Below are 21,944 nucleotides of genomic sequence, written 5' to 3' on the forward strand. Positions count from 1 at the left end.
GGACTGTTCGCGAAGAACAGTTGTGACATTGTAGACAATTCTGGTAAAGTGGTTGCCAAGGGTAATCTTCGCGGATGTGTGTATCACTTGAAAGTGTCAGAAGTTGTGCGGAGTGCAACCAGCACTGGACACAATGAGCTGTGCCAGCATCAGTGACACCGAAGATTTGGGCACCGGTACCCCACGGTAGTGTAAGCAGAATCTTGCTGATGGTGTTAAGGTGAAGGACTGTGGCATTCGTCTTACATGCGAACGAAGTGTGTCTTGAGGGTAAGTTGCCACGAACGGCGAGAACGGTCATCCCCAAGGCAGCGGAAAGAAAGTCATCGAAGGTCCTCGATCTGGTGCACACTGACTTGTGTGGCCCGATTCGCACCACATCACCGGGGGGAAACGTTTCCTCATGACGGTAATCGATGATTACAGCCGATACGGCTGAGCAAGAAAACTGAGGCGGCCGATCGATTGATGGAATATGTCAGGTATGTAGAAAACCTTTTTGGCAGAAAGCCACGTATTGTGCGTTCCGATGGCGGCGGCGAATACGCCAATGAGCGTTTACATAGGTTTTTCGTTGCTGAGGAGATAAAGGCTCAATTTACGACTGCGTACACACCCCAGCAGAGCGGCGTTGCCGAGCGGCGTAACAGATACCTGCAGGAAATGACACCGCAATACTACTAGATGCGAAGTGGAATCATCAGTTTTGGGGTGAGGCAGCTCTAACAGCAGCCTAGCTGCAGAACAGACTGGCATCCAAGTCGGTTGATGCTATTCCATTCGAAAAGTGGCATGGAAGGAAGCAGTGCGTGGGTTCATATCCCATATCGGTGAAATGAGGAAGTTCGAACGTAAAGCCAAGAAGCTGACTTCATAGGGTATTCCGATCAGCATAAAGCCTATCGATTCGTCGATCTGGCGACGCATAAGGTCATTATAAGCCGAGAGGCTCGGTTTCTTGAGTTAGGCGAGGCTGATGTACGAAGAAGAGGTAGAAGAAGATGGTAGAAGAAGATGGCATTTCGCTGATACCTGCACGGAAGCTGGAGGATCGTGGTGATATTCCGGATGCTGACCCTGTACGAGGTGAAGAGTACGAAGAGTCGAACGACAAAGAATATGATGAGTGTGAAGAATTCCAAGTGGAAGAGCCTGAAATGGCCGAAGATCCCTTGACAATCAAACGTGAGCAAGTGTGTGACATTGACTATGACAGCTCCATGAGTGACGATGACGATTCAAATACAGTGAGTGAGATGCACGGAAAGCGTAAAAATCGCGGAACATTACCAGATCGATATTCTGAATTCGTGGTTGGTGCGGCTACGCAGATTGTGAAAGAACCTATGCCCTATGACGAAGCAGTAAGGTGTGCGGAACGTGAGTCCTGGAAGCAGGCCATAGATGACGAAATCCGGTCGCATAAGCGCAACGGTACATGGGAACTTACGGATTTATCAGCAGGGCGAAAGATTGTACGCAGTCGATGGGTGTTTAAAGTAAAACTGGAAAGAAAATGGTCAGCTAACTCCCTTTAAAGCTCACGTGGTGGCTCTAGGCCATGTGCAGAAGTTTAGTGTCGACTACGACGAGATTTTCGCTCCTGTTACTCTACATTCGACATTGCGAACGCTATTGGTGATAGCTGGTAGAGATCGATTAGTATTGAAACACCTTGATATCAAAACCGCATACCTGTATGGCGATATCCAAGAGGAGGTGTATATGCGGCAGCCACCTGGCTACGTTGTGCGGGGATAAGAGAAGAAGGTGTTCCGTTTTCGGAGAAGCATTTAGGGGCTTAAGCAGTCCACTCGCTGCTGGAAAAAGAAATTGTCTGGTGTGTTGACTGCAATAGGCTTTACGGCAAGTTCCGCCGATTCCTGTTTGCTCGTTATGACCCAAAATGGACGGAAAGTGTATCTCCTAGTGTACGTTGACGATTCGTTAATTGGCTGTGCATTTGACAAGGAGATAAAGCGAGTGTACCATGAACTGGATCGGAGGTCCCAAGTATTTTTTGAGTTTAGAGATCCACAGAGACGCCTAAGGAATATTCAATCTGGGAGTACAGCAGTACATCTACAAGTTGATTCTGAGTCTGGGAGGTTGCCCGAACGCCAATGGACACATGCTATATGAAGATTGACGAGAAGAGCAAAGAGTTGGCCGACAATACCAAATACCGCAGCATTGTAGGAGCTGCGAGAGTCTGCGAGGCGCCCATGATTCTGATGCCAGCATCATAATTATCGACCAAAATCGAGCACGACGTCACGCAAAACCGTTTTCAACGTTCAACGTCAAACGCCCGGATGAGCAGCTGAAATAACCTAAACCCAAATCCCTACCCCGTTCGTCCTGTATTAAGTAAAATTAACCTTGAGTCGACTCGATCGCCACGAGTACTATGGTCTATGTCCCCTCCCAACTAACTAAACTGTTAAGATAAAATTATATACCATGTAAAAATATCATACTTGAGAATTGCGGCTCCGCAAAGTGTCACACACGACTGAGCCTACCAGTTAACCAGTTCAAAAAAAAATAAATATCATTATTTTTTGGCAAAGTAGAGCACTTGAAAATTTCTTAAAGACGTCAATATTCTTGTTAAAACACACCTCGCATTCATACTTTTGCACAATTTTTCGAAAAAATAAAAAAAATTGAATAGTACTGAACTCGTCTTATGACAAGTGAAAACAATCCACTTAAAGAGCTTAATAATCTTCTTATTTTATAAATTTAATTATGTAATAAATTAACATTTAATTTCGAAATTTAATCTTCTACCGCACTCTTAAATATGCATCGAGGTTTATATTATTGACAAAAGCCAAAACTTTACGAATGATGAACAATTAAAAATTAGGTACAAAAAATAATTAAAGTACTCTGTCTAAAGCCAGCCATTGGCATGATATGGTTTACTTATTAAACTAGATTTGCAATATGTTTAGTTTTAATTGTGTTGTGTATAAGTATAGTTATAACTTGAATATCAAAAAAAATATTTTTGTTTCCTTAGAAACACCAGTGACCAGTCATTCACATTATATGTCCTCAATGGGCGTGGACTCATCCTTGTACAGCATTTTGACGCCCTTGATTTCATCCGACACACACCATTATTTACACTTCGAATTCACTACAACGATATTTATTGTGAGCAGAGTCAAGGCCGGCGCACAATGGATCCGGAAGGCAATCCGGAAATTTGACAGCTTGTTTGAATACATGCATTCAAACGTAGCAACGTACAATGCATCCGGAATGAATTTGCGAATTGTACTAAACGCAAAGTAAACCGCAAACCTGTCCGCACCATTTGAACAATCTCAAACTTTGCGGGCAGGTTTGCGTCAAAAAATAAACAAATCACGAGAAAATGATGATTCATTTTTACTTCCACTGGAAATTGCAAGGAATTTTTATTGAAAATTTCAAGGCGATGAAACTTTAATGAATATGTTGAATTTCTATGGGAAAATGTAAGTATGTTTCTAAGGAAATTATAAAGAGTTGCAACGGGTAATTCAACAGAATATCCTCGGAAAACTCTAAGGGAAAATGTAAGAAGTGTTCGTGGAAAATATTGATAGGGATTTCCATCGAAAATTGTTAGGAATTTCCATAGGAAATTGTATGAAATTTCCATAGAAATCATTTAAATAATACCAATGGCAAATTACAAGGGATCTCTATTGAAAATAGAAAGGAATTTTTAAGGAAAATTATATGGGATTTTTATGGGAAATTGTTAAGAATTGAGAAACTGTTATGGGATTTTTCATGAAAAAAATTGCGGAGTGTCCATAGAAAACCATGAACAGAGAGGAACTTCCATGAGAAACCATGGAGAATTGTATGGAATTTCCATTGAAATTTCTAGAGGAATTTCTATAAGAACATTTGAGGGATTTCAATTGGCAAACAGGAAATTTCATGAAAAATGGCTAAGAACATCAATCGGAAATTGAAACAAATTTCCAAAAGGAATTGCAAGGAACTACTACGAGAAACTGTAAGCGTTTCTTGTGGGAAACTGTAAGGGGTTTACATGGGAAATCGTGAGGAATTTCCATAAGAAATTTCAATTAGAAATTTTAACGAATGTCCATTGAAAATTGAAAGATATTTCAACGGAAATTCCAAGGAAGTTTCACAAGACATTTTTTTAGATTTCCATTGGAAATAGCAAGAAATTTACAAGGTGAATCGTAAGGAATTTGAAGTGCCTCCAGGAATTCCTCCGGAAGTGCTTCCAAGAATTTCTCCGGAAGATCCTCCGCAAATTCTTCCAGAAGGTCCTGCAAGAATTATTCTAGAAGTTCCTCCAGGAGTTCCGCCTGAAGATCATCCAGGAAATTCCCTGTAAGTTCCTTCAGGAATTCCCCCAGAAGTTCCTCCAAAAATACCAAAAAAATGTCCTTCGGAAGTTTCTACAAGGAATCCTCCACAAATTTGTTCAGGAATTACTTCGGAAGTTTCTACAAAAAACCCTTCGGTTAATCCTCCAAAAAACCCACCAGGAGTTCCTCCGCTAATTCCTCCGGAAGTTCCTCCAGGAATTCCTCCGGAAGTTCCTCCAGGAATTCCTCCGGAAGTTCCTCCAGGAATTTCTCCTGAAGTTCCTCCAGGAATTCCCCCGGAAGTTCCTCCAGGAATTCCTCCCGAAGTTCCTTCAGGAATTCCTCTGGAAATTACTCCGGAAGTTCCTCCAGGAATTCCTCCCGAAGTTCCTTCAGGAATTCCTCTGGAAATTACTCCAGGAATTCCTCCGGAAGTTCCTCCAGGAATTCCTCCCGAAGTTCCTCCAGGAACTCCTCTGGAAATTACTCCAGGAATTCCTCCGGAAGTTCCTTCAGGAATTCCTCCGGAAGTTCCTCCAGGAATTCCTCCGGAAGTTCCTCCAGGAATTCCTCCGGAAGTTCCTCCAGGAATTCCTCCGGAAGTTCCTCCAGGAATTCCTCCGGAAGTTCCTCCAGGAATTCCTCCGGAAGTTCCTCCAGGAATTCCTCCGGAAGTTCCTCCAGGAATTCCTCCGGAAGTTCCTCCAGGAATTCCTCGGAAGTTCCTCCAGGAATTCCTCCGGAAGTTCCTCCAGGAATTCCTCGGAAGTTCCTCCAGGAATTCCTCCGGAAGTTCCTCCAGGAATTCCTCCGGAAGTTCCTCCAGGAATTCCTCGGAAGTTCCTCCAGGAATTCCTCCGGAAGTTCCTCCAGGAATTCCTCCGGAAGTTCCTCCAGGAATTCCTCCGGAAGTTCCTCCAGGAATTCCTCCGGAAGTTCCTCCAGGAATTCCTCCGGAAGTTCCTCCAGGAATTCCTCCGGAAGTTCCTCCGGAAGTTCCTCCAGGAATTCCTCCCGAAGTTCCTCCAGGAATTCCTCCGGAAGTTCCTCCAGGAATTCCTCCGGAAGTTCCTCCAGGAATTCCTCCGGAAGTTCCTCCAGGAATTTTTCCGGAAATTACTCCAGGAATTCCTCCAATAATTTTTCCGAAGTTCCTACAGGAATTCCTCTGGAAATTCCTCCAAGAATTACTCCGGAAGTTCTCCAGGAATTCCTCCGGAAGTTCCTTCAATAATTCCTCCAGGAATTCCTTTGGAAGTTCCTCCAGGAATTCCTTCTGAAGTTCATCCAGAAATTCCTCCTGGAGTTCCTCCAGGAAATCTTCCGGAAGTTCCGCCGGAAATTTCTCCGAAGTTTCCTTCAGAAATTCCACCGGAAGTTCCTTCAAGAAATCCTCCGCAAGTTCCTTCAGGAATTCCTCTGGAAGTTCTTTCAATAATTCTTCTGGAAGTTCCTTAAGGAATTCCTCCGAAAGTTCCTCCAGGAATTCCTCCGAAAGTTCCTCAGTTAGATCCTCCATGCATTTCTCCGGAAGTTCCTCCAGGAATTCCTCCGGAAGTTTCTTCAGGAACTTCTCCGGAAGTGACTCCAGGAATTCCTCCGGAAGTTCCTCCTGAAGTTGCTCCAGGAATTCCTACTGAAGTTCCTTCAAAGATTCGTAGGAACTCCTGGAGGAACTTCCGGAATAATTCCTGGAGGAACTTCCGGAGGAATTCCTGGAGGAACTTCCGGAGGTATTCCTGCCCAAGCAGCACAAGTCAGGCAAATCTGGTTGCAGCAACCTGATTGCGACTAAATCTGGTCACATATGAGTTACAGTAACCTATTCGGAATATGTGTGCTGCTAGGGTGGAGAAACTTCCGGAGGAGTTCCTGGAGGAACTTCCGAAGAAATTCCTGGAGGAACTTCCGAAGAAATTCCAGGAGGAACTTCCGAAGAAATTCCTGGAGGAACTTCCGAAGAAATTCCTGGAGGAACTTCCGAAGGAATTCCTGGAGGAACTTACGAAGAAATTCCTGGAGCAACTTCCGTAGGAATTCCTGGAGGAGCTTCCGGAGAAATTCCTGGAGGAGCTTCCGGAGGAATTCCTGGAGGAACTTCCGGAGGAATTCCTGGAGGAACTTCCGGAGGAATTCCTGGATGAACTTCCGGAGGAATTTTTGGAGGATTTTCCAAAAAAAAATTGTAAAAACTTTCGAAGAAATTCTTGTAGAATATTTTGGAGGACCCCCTATAGAAACACCCTAAGGAAATTTTTAGGATTTTTTGGAGGAATTTATGGAGGAATTCCTGAAGAAACTTCCGAAGCATCTATGGAGGAACTTCCGGACGAATTCCTAGAGGAGTTTTAAGAGCATTTTCCGAATGATATTTTGTAGAAAATTTCCGAAAGAATTCCTGTTGCAGTTTCTGGAGGAGTCTCTATAGAAACTTCAGAAGGACATTTTTGTAGAATTTTCTGAAGAATTCCTGGAGAAACTTCGGAGGAAATCCTGGAGAAACTCCAAGAGGAATTCTTAGAAACTTCCGTAGGAATTTCTAGGGAATTTTGGAGGCAGTTACAGGGAAATTCCTGGAGGGACTCCCGGAGGAATTTTTAGAAGAATTTTTGGATGATTTTCCGAATGGTTTTTTGCAGAAACTACCAAAAGAATTTCTGTAGAAATTTCTGGAGGAATCCCTGTAGAAACTTCGGAATAAATTTCTGAGGAATTTCTAGAGGAATTTCTGGAGGAATTCCTGGAGTAACTTCCGAAATTTTTTGTAGGATCTTTTATAAAAACTTCCGAAGTTAATGTTTGTGGAATTTCTGGGGGAATTGCTTGAGGTACTTCCAGGGGAATTACTCGTATTACAGCAGCCGAATGTTACTTTTCGCATGAACCACACAAAACGAACCGACCGCTTCAAAATTCGTCAATAGACTGATGATCATCTCGAGGATGAATTTTCATCTCATGATTCAAATAGAATCTCTAACACTCACACATGCAAGATCTTGCTCTTGCTTGGTCAAATTCCTCTATGTGACACAAAAACATTAACCCATGCAAACGTTAACTCTCCCTCTCTCTTGAATATTCGAATTGGGGTGCATGCATACTTGCATTTCGAATCATTCATCTTGTTCTAGCTTATGTAAGTACATTCACTACAATGATTCGAATCAATCTGTCTCGTATGGGAAATATTATACTTGTTCAATAAAATTGGGCGCTATCTATTTTGAATATCAAATTAATTCAAGGAATTTCACATATTGTTCTCATTAGAATCAACACTCAAATTTTGCACTCACCATAGACTCTACACTGGGAAGGGGTGGAACTGCTGGAGAATCTTCCAGAGGAGATGTTCAAGGAATTTCTGGGGGAATTCTTGGAGGCAGTTCCAGGGGAATTCCTGGAGAGTCTCTCGAAGGATTTTTTAGAGAAATTTTCGAAGGATTTTCAAAATGATTTTTTGTATTTTTTTAGGAATTTCTGGAGGAATTCTTGGAAGAACTTCCGGAGGAATTTCTAAATTAACTTACGAAAATTTCTGTAGGATTCTTTATAAAAACTTCCGAAGTTGATGTTTGTAGAATTTCTGGGGGAATTCCTTGAAGTACTTCCAGGGGAATTACTGGAGAAACTGGGAGGGGGAGGAACTGCTCTGCCGTAACATTGACGAATACATAGACGGAGTGGTGGCCATTTTTTCGGGCACCACTATATACCCCTGGGGAGTGACGGATTACAATTATTACAATCACTCGACCATTGAGAAGCCCCTCAATCCAAATCACGTCAGTTTGACAACAGTTGTCATTTCCATTTTGTTTACCTCCTGTTTCTGATTCAAAATCAATGAATCGAGACGAGTTTGTTTAATCACGGTGGAAACCAATGTTCTGAAGCCAAAACAAGAAACACAACAGCGGTACACTCGAGGTCGGGAGTGAAACGTACCAGCAATGGCGCTAAAGTGGTACCCACCAAGAAAATTCATCCTCGAGCGATTCCCGACCCGGATCCGCCGGTTCAATACATTTCGTCGGTAATTGTGGATGGTCAGGATGTTTACTATACATACTCAAAAAGTAGGCGACGATAGTTCGGAAGCAATTGGATTAACGGAGGAGGAGGATGCCTGCGATTGTGTCGTTAGACGTTGATGGGACCTACACGGACGACGCGCCGGAGGGGTAAGAGCAGCTGCTGAAGGATGAGCAAGAGTACTATAATGTTGAACCGCTGGAGTCAGATGTTTGTTTAATCTGCTTGAGTTGTCGGACCTCAAGGACCACATTGTGGACGCACGACGGATTGAAGAGCAGATCAAAGATATGGCATGTGAATATTGTAACAGAATATTTTCGGATATTAAGACCCTGGGCCTGGACCGACACATCAGTAAAATACACTTCACAGGATCACCTCAATGGACACACTGGGGATCGTGTTTACCAATGCGGTGAATGCAAAGATCAGCGTATGCCTTCCGGATGGGATGTCTGGTGCACAAAATCTTCGACCATGTGAAGCTGAACGGCGTATACGTGTGCCCCGGGCTGTCGAGCGGCACAAGTACCGGCACAGCCGAGTACTGCACCAGTAGCAGCAACAGCACCAGCACCAGCTAGATCTAATAATGGCACACAGCGGAAGAAGAAATTCCGTCAACGCCGGTAAGACATCTTATTTTTTCAAGGAAAATGAACGAAACAAATTTCTCAATGTTTTTGAAAGCTTCTCCAAAAACCGAAACGTGGATCAGTAGCTTTCGTCTGTACCGTCTGTACCACGAAACAGGAAGAAATTTTAATATTAATTTACGGTAAGCCATTGACATTTCTTTTACAATTACATATAGTTTTTTCAAAAGCTCCAGAAACAAGTGAATGTTGTTTCGATTGATTATGTCATATTGATTTTACTTTTGAACACATAGGCTTTGGTCCGATTCGCGAATTAAAATCAAATTAAACTTAAAAATGCCAGTGATATATTATTTTTTATACTTCTCATAATTTTCAAATAACCCTACTCGCAGAGCAAGATTACTTTGACCGATGTTGAATCGTTTTTGATAGATGTTTTGACGGTCTTACTGGGTAGCACCAGCCATTCTTATGAGCGGGGGATTTCATAATTTCCGAACTGTCACTTTTAAGTTTAATTTGATTTTAATTCGCGAATCGGACCAAAGCCTTAGGCTCTGTCTCATTTGGAGAATTAAACTTAAAAGTGACAGTTCGAAAATTAAAAAATCACCCCGTTATAAGAATGGCTGGTGCTACCCAGCAATTCCAATAGGACATCGATGGAAAATGATTCGATATCTGTCAAAAGTAATCTTGCTCTGCGACCAGGGTTATTTGATAATTATTGAAATGTCACTTTTAAGTTTAATTTCAGTTTAATTATCCAATTGAGACAGATCCTTAAAAAACAATACAAAGTTACGAAAAAAGTCCTCTTGAAAGAAATTTATATAAAAAATGAGAATTATATTTCGGTAATTCCTATTTAAAAAATGGGATTTGGTTCGTTATTTAGAGGGCAGGCCATAGTAATTTATGTATTCAATATGAATGTAATGTTTTTAAACATATCAGGCATAATTTTCATAAGGACGTATGTAACAAAAGTAAACAAAACGAAATTTTTAATACAACATGACAATCACACGCGACTTTATATAATACGCATCGATTTTACTGATTTTAGATCTTAAATTTTTTAATACAATCTTTTTACGAATCGACGTATGTAGAATTTTCTATTTTGAAGTCTCACTGTTACATACGTCGCTTTAACATATGGGAACTAAGAGCGACCATGTGAATATCATGTTGTATTAAAAACCTCGTTTTGTTTACTTTTATTACATACGTCCTTATGAAAAATTATGCTTGAATTTGAATTTAATTAATTATTTATTCATTATTAATGAAAACTATTTTCCAGGTCAACAGGTCAACAGCTTCGTCTTGATGGACGATCGCATAGTTGATGTAATTTCCTTGGAAAAAACTTATTCATCTCGGACAGTCAAATGCCTAAGCAAGCTGATTTGTTTATGCTGGATCTCTGACACTGAGCTGGCGGGTGGATTGGACGACGGTCATCTGATGATGTTCAACGTGGACGACGGTGACGAAGAGACTATGAATCACGAGTTAAAGCAAAATTTGCACAATAAACATCCGGTGCCTGCCGACTTGCATGTTGATTACGGAGGCGGATGAATTGGGTTTGCACAAGTACCCTCAGCAGTCAGAGCACAATTGTTATTAATAAAGGTGGAGTTTGGAAGCATTTGATCGGTATGGTCACAGTGGAAACGGAAGACCCCATTCGAGAAGCAAGCAAACAACCGCGCCCTGAAAAATAAAAGAAAAACAAGCGATACGTTCTGGTGAACAAAACCGATAACAATATGAGCACTCCCTTGCCAAATAAACAGAAGGATGATTCACAATTAAAGCCAGAGGGAATCAAAACGCCATTAACTCAGAAAATAAAAAAAAGGTAAATAATTTGAAATTAATGATTTATTGGTTTATTATTAATAAAAACTGTTTTCAGGTCAAGGAAGGAATTGTGGCCGTACGTGAAAACAGCTGGACAGGCGGTCTCCAGGCGCGCACGTTCCTTATCCACATGAGTTGCGCGTGGCCCATTTCCTCCGGAACTTGAACTTTGTTGTGCCTCAACACGGAACCAAAACCAAAGTCACTACCGAAAAGTTGTTGCACTCAGGATGTTGCACTCACTCATAACCTGCCAATCCAGCTAGTTGACGTAGATGTGGATCAGTAATCCCAGTTGAGTAACCGCGAATCGAATCCGAAATCTGCTGCGTGATCTGGTCAAGCTTCTTAAGATCATCGGGTCCGATCCAAGATACTACCAACAAGGACGACTATCACCGTAATTTAAGCCCAATCAGGAATCGCAGCACTCGAGAACCCGGTTGGAGATCAAGAGATGCGATTAATGCTATGGAGCAGCTACATTAACGTCCGCTGGCAATGCTGTCTTTAGGGCAAACGCCAGCGTTGAAGCCTCGTCATCACCAGCAATTATTGACCTGGAATATAGGATATCGTCAGTAGAAGATTATTACCCAGAATAATATTTAATTCTCGATTTAATTAATAATAAACATGACAGTTTAGTATAGCGTACTTCACTTGGTTCGAATATGTAATGCATTTAACACACATTTAAATATGAAAGAAAACCATCATTTTGAGAAATTCAGTACACATTTAGTTCTGAGAGTAAAATGTTATTTTGAAAGGGTAAATACACATTTAATTTCGAGAGGAAAATGTCATTTTAAAAAGTCGACTCTTGTCAAAGTTCTTACCAAAGTGACATTTTTGCAGTTGTAAATTCAACAATCTTATACTTTCTACTGAAAATCACTAACTGATTTTCTTAATTTTACCAACGTTTCTTTCAATTTCACCAACGATTTTTTATTTGTGTGAAGTTAAAGTAATTTTTCATTTGACTTTGATATTATCCCAAATGAATTAAAATAACAAAAACCTCATTTTTATTTTAAATGCGTCGAATTGTACAACTAAGGGTCTGTCTCAATTGGATAATTAAACTGAAATTAAACTTAAAAGTGACATTTCAATAATTATCAAATAACCCTGCTCGCAGAGCAAGATTACTTTTGACAGATATCGAATCATTTTCCATCGATGTCCTATTGGAATTGCTGGGTAGCACCAGCTATTCTTATAACGGGGTGATTTTTTAATTTTCGAACTGTCACTTTTAAGTTTAATTCTCCAAATGAGACAGACCTTTACTGAATTGTTATTCAGATAACTAGAAAGCATAGTAATTTTTACTGCCAAGTTTGTCTTTGAAGCCATAGTAAAATTAACGCATTTTGTGTTCGTTATAAACACGGTTCGTAGTCTGCACAAATTTAGTGGCGTGTTTTCAATTTAACCCTACAATATAGTAATTTTAACTGTAAAGCTACTCTCAGTGTTGAATGAAATCCTGTCGGACAAGCCGTTGGATGAGCGGATAGAGAACATTCACACACAGTTGGAAAAAGTTAAAAACGAGAAAAAATTATATTGAAAGTGTGACCATCTCCAACACCGGCTTGCACAATGAAAAATATATTTTATAGGGTTACAGCGGTGCTGATTTAGGGATGAATATAAAATAAATGACCAGTTAATTCCGTCTAAATATATAATAAATCGTTATAGTTGTTCACTAGTCTGCAAGATAGATATAAAGATAAATGCGATACTGACTGATATGATGTAATAAATAGGGGAACTGCACCTGGATTTAACTCATGGCTCCGATGTTCATCTCATCAAAAACAAACAAATTAATGGTTGAATGGTTGGTTGCTTGAGTGGTTGACTGGTTGGTTTACTGGTTGATTGATTGGTTGTGGTTATTTAGTTGATTGGTTGATTAGTTGGTCGGCTGGTTAGGTAGTTGATAAGTTGTTTTGCTGATTGCTTGGTTAATTAGTTGGTTGGTTGCTTGATTGGTTGATTAGTTGGTTGGTTGCTTGATTGCTTGGTAGATTGGTAGCTTGTTTGACTGGTTGGTTACTTGATTGGTTGGTTGATTATTTGGTTGGCTGCTGCTTGATTTGTTAGTTGGTAGTATGGTATGATTGATTGGTTGGCTGCTTGACAGGTTAATTGATTGGTTAGTCGGCTGGTTAGTTGATTATTTGTTTTGTTGGTTGCTTGGTTGATTAGTTAATAAGTTGATTGGTAGCTTGCTTGAATGGTTGGTTGCTTGATTCGTTGGTTATTTGGTTGGTTGGTTGCAGCTTGATTTGTTAGTTGGAAGAATGGTTGATTGGTTGGTTGCTTAATTGTTGGTTGGTTGCCAATCCAACAAACCAATCAGGTTATATGATTGATTGGTTGCTTGACTGGTTGATTGATTGGTTGGTCGGCTGGTTAGTTCATATGTTGTTTTGTTGGTTGCTTCAATGGTTGCTTGGTTGATTATTAGTTGGTTGGTTGCTTGATTGTTTGGTTGTTTGGTAGCTTGCCTGAATGGCTGATTGCTGGATTAGTTGATTGTTTGCTTTACTGGTTGATTGAATGGTTGGTCGGCTGGCTAGTTGAGTAGTTGTTTTGTTGGTTGCTTGAATGGTTGATTGGTTGGTTGCTTATTTGGTTGATTATCTTGTTGGTTGATTGGTTGATTAGTTAGTTGTTTGATTGGTAGCTTGCTTGATTGGTTGGTTGCTGGATTAGTTGATTGATTGATGGTTGGTTACTTATTTGGTTGATTGGTTGCTTTACTTGATTGCTTGGTTGTAGTTATTTAGTTGATTGGTTGCTTGATTGGTTGGTCGTCTCGTTAATTGACAAGTTGATTAGTTGATTGGTTGCTTGATTGGTTGGTTGGTTGCTTCATTGTTTGGTTTGTTGCTTGATTAGTTGGTTGGTTGCTTGATTGCTTGGTTGATTATTTGGTTGATTGCTGCTTGATTTGTTAGTTGGTAGAACTGTTGATTAGTTGGTTGCTTGACAGGTTGATTGATTGGTTAGTAGGCTGGTTAGTTGATTAGTTGTTTTGTTGGCTGCTTGGTTGATTGGTTAATAAGTTGATTGCTGGATTGGTTGGTTATTTAGTTGATTGGTTGTTTGATTGGTTATTGGTTGGTTGCTTGATTGGATGATTAGCTGGTTGGTTGTTTGATTGCTTGGTTGATTGGTAGCTTGCTTGAATTGTTGGTTGCTTGAATGTTGGTTGGTTGCTTGACTGGTTAATTGATTGGTTGCTTGATTGGTTAGTCGGCTAGTTAGTTGTTTAGTTGTTTTGTTGGTTGCTTGGTTAATTGGTTAATAAGTTGATTGGTAGCTTGCTTGAATGGTTGGTTGTTTGATTGGTTAGTTGATTGATTAGTTGGTTGTTTGGTTGGTTGGTTTGCTGCATGATTTGTTAGTTGGAAGAATGGTTGATTGGTTGGTTGCTTTTTTATTGATTCCTTGATTGGTTGGTAATTTGTTTGATTGGTTGCTTGACTGGTTGATTGATCGGTTGGTCGGCTCGTTAGTTCATATGTTGTTTTGTTGGTTGCTTGACTGGTTGATTAGTTGGTTGGTTGAATGATTGCTTGGTTGATTGGTAGCTTGCTTTAAAGGTTGGTTATTTGATTGATTGATGCTTGATTTGTTAGTTGGTAGAATGGTTGATTGGTTGGTTGATTGCTTGATTGGTTGGTAATTTGGTTGATTGGTTTGCTTTACTGGTTGATTGGCTGGTCGGCTGGTTAGTTGATATGTTGTTTTGTTGGTTGCTTCAATGGTTGCTTGGTTGGTTAATTGGTTGATTTGTTGCCTGATTGATTGGTAGCTTGCTTGAATGGCTGATAGCTGGATTAGTTGGTTGGTAAGCTTAATTGGTTGGTTATTTGGTTGATGGGTTGCTTTCAGAGCATAAAATATTCACTTTCATGAAGCACATTCACTCCAACTTTTGACATTCGTGTTTTTAATATTCAAAACATAGAATGACTTACTCAGTTTACATCTTCATAAATTCATTCAATTGATTCCCACTGAATATGGTAGTTGCGCGCGAAAAAACAAAATTATTCTTGATTATATTGACATTTGACGCTAAAATGCCCCTCAATTGAACGTCAGGATTAGATCTATGCGTGTAGTTAAATATTTAAATCATCAAAAATGTGTTCAGTTTTACGATTATTTAATAATTTGTGATATTCAAATAAATACTCACTGACCCATATTCATCATGAAAATTGACGGTGCAGAGCCGAATATGAATATGTTTAGAAGTGAAGTGACAAAGAAGGCCGATGGGCTTCATAAAAATAATCGAATATTTAAAGCTCTGGATGCTTTACCGTTTGATTGAATTGTTGGTCGGCTGATTGGTTGATTAGTTGGTTTTTTTGGTTTCTTGATTGGTTGATTAGTTGATTGATTGATTGATTGGTTGGTTGCTGCTTGATTTGTTAGTTGCAATAATGGTTGATTGGTTGGTTTCTTTTTTGTTTATTGATTACTTGATTGGTTCATAATTTGGTTGATTGGTTGCTTGAATGATTGATTAGTTGGTTGGTTGAATGATTGCTTGGTTGATTGGTAGCTTGCTTGAATGGTGGGTTGCTTGATTGATTGGTAGTTTGCTTGAATGGTTGGTTATTTGATTGATTGCTGCTTGATTTGTTAGATAGTAGAATAATTGATTGGTTGGTTGATTGCTTGCTTGATTGGTTGGTCGGCTGGTTAGTTGACATGTTGTTTTGTTGGTTGCTTGGTTGGTTGATTAGTTGATTCGTTGCTTGATTGATTGGTGGCTTACTTGAATGGCTGATTGCTGGATTAGTTGGTTGGTTATTTGGTTGATGGGTTTGCTTTACCGTTTGATTGAATGGTTGGTCGGTTGGCTGGTTGATTAGTTGTTTTGTTGGTTTCTTGATTGGTTGATTAGTTGATTGATTGGTTTGTTATGCTTGATTAGTTAGTTGGTAGGACTGTTGATTAGTTGATTCCTTGATAGTTGGTTGGTTGCTTAATTGGTTGGTTGGTTTGCTTCATTTGTTTGTTGGTTTGCTTGGTTGGTTATTTAATTGATTGGTTTGGCGGATTGGCTAATCCAGCAATCAGCCATTCAAGCAAGCTGCCAATCAATCAAGCATCGAATCAACTAATCAACCAACCAAGCAACCATTGAAGCAACGAACAAATCAACTAATCAACTAACCAGCCGACCAGCCAATCAAGCAACCAAACAATCAACCAGTCAAACAACCAATCAACCAAATTACCAACCAATAAATCAATCAACGAACAATGAAGCAACCATCCAATCAACCATTCTACCAACTAACAAATCAAGCAGCAATCAACCAACCCATCAACCAAACAACTAACCAATCAAGAAACCTAGCAATCAACATATTAACCAATCAACCAAGAAACCAACAAAACAACTAATCAACTAACCAGCCGACCAACAATCAATCAACCAGTTAAGCAACCAACCAACAATGAAGCAACCAACCAACTATAAACCATTCAACAGTTCTACCAACTAACAAATCAAGCAGCAACCAACCAATCAATCATTCTACCAACTAACAAATCAAGCAACCAACCCATAATCAGGCAACCAACCAACTAATCTACCAATCAAGTAATCAACAAAACAACTAATCAACCCATCAAGCAACCGACCAACAATCAACCAACCAAATAATCAACCAATCAACTAATCAATCAACCAATCAGGCAACCAATCAACTGAATAATTAACTAGTCAACGATTCCAGCAACCAACCAATCAAGCAATCAACTAATCAGCCATTCAAGCAACCAACAAAACAACTAATCAACTAACCAGCCGACCAACCAACCAATCAACCAGTCAAACAACCAATCAACCAAATAACCAACCAATCAAGCAACCAACCAACTATGAAGCAACCAACCATTCAACAGTTCTACCAACTAACAAACCAAGCAGCAACCAACCAATTAATCATTCTACCAACCAACAATCAACCAACCAACCAATCATGCAACCAATGAACTAAATAACCAATCAATCAACCAACAAACAATGAAGCAACCAACCAACTATCAAGGAACTAACTAATCAACAATTCTACCTACTAACAAATCAAGCAACAACCAACCAATCAACTAATCAATCAATCAATCAACTAATCAACCAATCAAGAAACCAACAAAACAACTAATCAACAAACCAGCCGACCAATCATTCAATCAAACGGTAAAGCAACCCATCAAGCAAATAACCAACCAACTAATCCAACAATCAGCCGTTTAAGTAAGCAACCAATCAATCAAGCAACGAATCAACTAATCAACCAACCAAGCAACCAACAAAACAACATGTCAACTAACCAGCCGACCAACCAATCAAGCAAGCAATCAACCAACCAATCAATTATTCTATCATCTAACAAATCAAGCAGCAATCAATCAAATAACCAACCATTCAAGCAAACTACCAATCAACCAAGCAATCAAGCAACCCACCATTCAAGCAAGCTACCAATCAACCAAGCAATCATTCAACCAACCAACTAATCAACCATTCAAGCAACCAATCAACCAAATTACCAACCAATCAAGTAATCAATAAACAAAAAGAAACCAACCAATCAACCATTATTCCAACTAACAAATCAAGCAACAACCAACTAAACAAATAACCAACGAATCAATCAACTAACTAATCAAACAACCAACCATTCAAGCAAGCTACCAATCAACTTATTAACCAATCAGCCAAGCAACCAACAAAACAATTAATCAACTAACCAGCTGACTAAACAATCAAGCAACCAACCAATCAACCAGTTAAGCAACCAACCAACAATTACCATTCTACAAACTAACAAATCAAGCAGCAACCCATAAACCAAATTACTAATCAATCAAACGACTATCCATTCAAGCATGCTACCAATCAACCAACCAACCAATAATCAAGCAACCTACCAACTAATCGATCAATCAAGCAACCAACCAATTAGCCATCCAAGCAACCAACAAAACAACTAATCAACTAACCAGCCGACCAACTAATCAAGTAACCAATCAACCAACCAGTCAAGCAACCTATCAATCAAATAACCAACCAATCAACCAAATAACAAAACAACTAATCAACTAACCAGCCGACAAACAATCAATCAACCAGTCAAGCAACCAATCAACTATTAACCATTCAACAGTTCTACCAACTAACAAATCAAGCAGCAACCAACCAATCAATCAATCATTCTACCAACTAACAAATCAAGCAATCAACTAATCTACCTATCAAGCAATCAACAAATCAACTAATCAACCCATCAAGCAACCGACCAACAATCAACCAACCAACTAATCAAGCAATCAACCAACCAATCAAGCAATCAATCAACTGAATAATTAACTAATCAACCATTCCAGCAACCAATCAAGCAACCAAACAATCAGCCATTCAAGCAACCAACAAAACAACTAATCAACTAACCAGCCGACCAACCAATCAATCAACCAGTCAAACAACCAATCAACCAAATTACCAACCAATCAAGTAATCAATAAACAAAAAGAAACCAACCAATCAACCATTATTCCAACTAACAAATCAAGCAGCAACCAACTAAACAAATAACCAACGAATCAATCAACTAACTAATCAAACAACCAACCATTCAAGCAAGCTACCAATCAACTTATTAACCAATCAATCAACCAACAAACAATTAAACAGCCAACAAACAATGAGCAAACAACCAACCAATTAAACAACCAACCAACTATTAAACTGATCCAAAATTATTTATCAGATCGCTCACTGCAGGTAAACTATCAGAATTCTAAATCTGATAGATTACCTGTTAGAGCTGGTGTTCCCCAAGGTAGCATACTGGGGCCCATATTGTATAACATTTTTACTTCTGACTAACCTGATTTACCACCAGGGTGTTTTGTTTGCAGATGACACAGGTCTCTCAGCCAAAGGGCGAAGCCTTCGTGTCATTTGTAGTAGATTGAAAAAAAGTTTGGATATTTTCTCCACTTACTTGCAAAAATGGAAAATTTTCCCGAATGCTTCAAAAACTCAGTTTATAATTTTCCCACATAAGCCGAGAGTTTCTTATTTGAAACCTTCTAGCAGACATATTGTCACTATGAATGGGGTTCCAATTAATTGGTCTAGCGAAGCTAAATATTTAGAACTTCTGCAATCTTCTATTGCAACGATTAGCTCCTTGTACCCTTAGTAAAAATTAGGTTAAGTTTAGTTTAAGTAGAAAACTTTGTAATTCCTACATGGTTTAATTCAACCAGAGGAAATATGCTAACTGCCAGGGCAATTGAAATGTATTAATAATAACTAAAAGCGTAACATAGCAAATAAGGATGATAGTGTTAAGAAAACACGGAACACCTAGTCCAAGAGATAAATGCATGTATTAGATAATTAGCAAATAAAATTAGTAAAAAAAAACTAATTTGCAGCTGCCAAAGAAACATTATTTTCTTTTTTTTTTTGCTGTTTATACAAAAATATGTATTTACTTTTTCCGATGCCTATGATCTTGGAACCCGGGAGGACAACTTTCTTCTGACGATTATCATGAGGCTAAACGATGATACTTTTATGCCCAGGGAAGTCGAGGCAATTTCCAATCCGAAAATTTCTAGACCGGCACCGGGAATCGAACCCAGCCACCCTCAGCATGGTCTTGCTTTGTAGCCGCGCGTCTTACCGCACTGCTAAGGAGAGCCCCGATATGCCTATTCGTTGTAAATAAAAGCATCTTATATCAAATGACAAAAACAATAAACTGCCGTAGATAAACGCTGCAGCAACGAAAAAGTATTTGATAACAAAAATTAAAATTAAACCTTTTTCTAATTATTCTACAGTTCGTTATTCATCATCTTACCTTATGTGTTATCTGCGCCCTCATCCGCAACTCAGGCGGTTCCTCCTCGGACTACCACGATTACCAGATGGTCTTCCTTCACTCCCTCCTCGGTGAGGTTGTGACATGTTCGTTTCAACAATTCTGTCGAAAAATCGCATGGCGGGAATGAGTAGAGCACACCGGTTGCTTCCGTTTCCTTATTGAGTAAGGATATAACGCCGGCCGCTTCTTTCTGCTTCAGGTAGGACACGAGATTACGCAGTGGACGCGTCTGAGCGCTGGCATCATCCGACGATGCTACCGATGACGTCGATCCCGGCAGGCCGAGGAAGATTGCGTGCGACGATGACGTCGATATGCGCTTCTGCACATCTTCCAACTGATGATGATTTGTTGAGCTTTTCAGCGCTTTTCGGAACGATTTCCTTAGGTGGCCCATATTGCCCCGATCACTCCTATATCAAATGGCAAAACAATAAACTACCGTAGATAGACGCTGCAGAAACGAAAAAGTCTTTGATAACAAAAATTAAAATTAAACCTTTCAAGCAAAATTTTTCATAACGACGTATGTAACAAAAAGTAAACAAAACGGGTTTTAATACAACGTGACAATCACACGCGGCTTTATATAATACGCATCGATTTTACTGATTTCAGATCTTAAAATTCTTTAATTCGATCTTTTTGCGAATCGACGTATGTAAAAATTTCTATTTTGAAGTCTCACTGTTACATACGTCGCTTTAACATATGGGAACTGAGAGCGACCTATGTAACAAAAAAGCAAAACAAAACAAAACTGCAGTTGCGTCAATCGTGCAACTATGGAAAACCGACCAATGTACATCGACGTACGTGTAGCATACCGGTGTATGAATAATTTTATCGTTTTTCACAGTGAATTTGAATGAACTGAGCTTTGCTGTGAAGCACGCTTATTACGTGTCATGTAATGATGCATGCCAGCGGAAAAAAGGATTGAAAAAAGATTTAGTTTTAAAACAGTTTTAGAAAAAGTTTTGCCAACTTTCTGCAAAGGAATTCTCGAATCCTCATAATTGTTACATACGTCGTTATGAAAAATTATGCTTGCTTTTTTCTAATTATTCTACAGTTCGTTATTCATCATCTTACCTTATGTGTTATCTGCGCCCTCATCCGCAACTCAGGCGATTCCTCCTCGGACCACCACGATTATCAGATGGTCTTCCTTCAGTCCCTCCTCGGTGAGGTTTTGACATGTTCGTTTCAACAATTCTGTCGAAAAATCGCTTGGCGGGAATGAGTAGAGCACACCGGTTGCTTCCGTTTCCTTATTGAGTAAGGATATAACGCCGGCCGCTTCTTTCTGCTTCAAGTAGGACACGAGATTACGCAGTGGACGCGTCTGAACGCTGGCATCATCCGACGATGCTACCGATGACGTCGATCCCGGCAGGCCGAGGAAGATTGCGTGCGACGATGACGTCGATATGCGCTACTGCACATCTTCCAACTTGGGTTGATCGAGGCGTAGTCGCTGAGTAATACGAAGGTGGTGTTTACCTTCCTCGTCCTTCATCAGGCTGTCCACTATTTCGTTGTTTCCGTCCGTTAGGAACTTGGCGGGGAATAGTGAACTCTTTAAAATCAGCGCCCCTTGCCAGAATGTGGTAGATTTCCGTGCGACTTCTGGTAACGTTCTTGCATTCGATAACATGCCATTCCTATGAGAAGACGAATCAGAATCCGAATCAGCCGGACTGCGTCGCCTCGGTGAACGGGAGCGAGATCTATCGATTCCTGGTTCACGTGATCCAGAACGACGGCGTGAATCATATTCGCCATCGGCTCCTGATCGACGCCATTCATCATTGTCCCCGTGGTGCGGTGGGCCATCACTATGAAAACTGCCACGGAAACCACCACGCCCGCGGAATCCTCCTCTGCCGCGGAACGGTCTTCCACCATAGCCGTACAATGAATTTTCCTCGTATGATGCACCACCTTCCGGATATTCGTAGTCGGGGGCGCGACGATACTCACCGCCTTCCTCAAAACATCCACTGCGCTTTGAGAACGATGGTGTTGTTCCGTTGTCAGCAAAATCGATACGAATACGACGATCCGGTGCCCCTAACGGGAATCCACGCATTTCCTTCACAGCAGCC

The 21,944-nt window shown here is 40.1% G+C and overlaps 1 protein-coding gene and 2 long non-coding RNA genes across 4 annotated transcripts in view; 1 reads left to right on the forward strand and 2 right to left on the reverse strand.

Moving 5' to 3' along the window:
* LOC134218060 (putative glycerol kinase 5) overlaps positions 1-21,944 on the reverse strand; it is a 41,890-nt gene that overhangs the window by 4,246 nt on the left and 15,700 nt on the right. The window lies entirely within an intron of this gene.
* Positions 8,770-11,530, forward strand: LOC134218061 (uncharacterized). The gene is made up of 3 exons (XR_009981238.1): positions 8,770-9,025; positions 10,308-10,871; positions 10,929-11,530. It is a non-coding gene; the product is annotated as an uncharacterized LOC134218061 (long non-coding RNA).
* Positions 10,877-13,695, reverse strand: LOC134218062 (uncharacterized). The gene is made up of 2 exons (XR_009981239.1): positions 12,669-13,695; positions 10,877-11,433 (listed from the first exon to the last, which is right to left on the reverse strand). It is a non-coding gene; the product is annotated as an uncharacterized LOC134218062 (long non-coding RNA).

Source organism: Armigeres subalbatus, chromosome 2 (genome assembly GCF_024139115.2).
Source record: "Armigeres subalbatus isolate Guangzhou_Male chromosome 2, GZ_Asu_2, whole genome shotgun sequence".
Lineage (NCBI taxonomy): Eukaryota > Metazoa > Arthropoda > Insecta > Diptera > Culicidae > Armigeres > Armigeres subalbatus.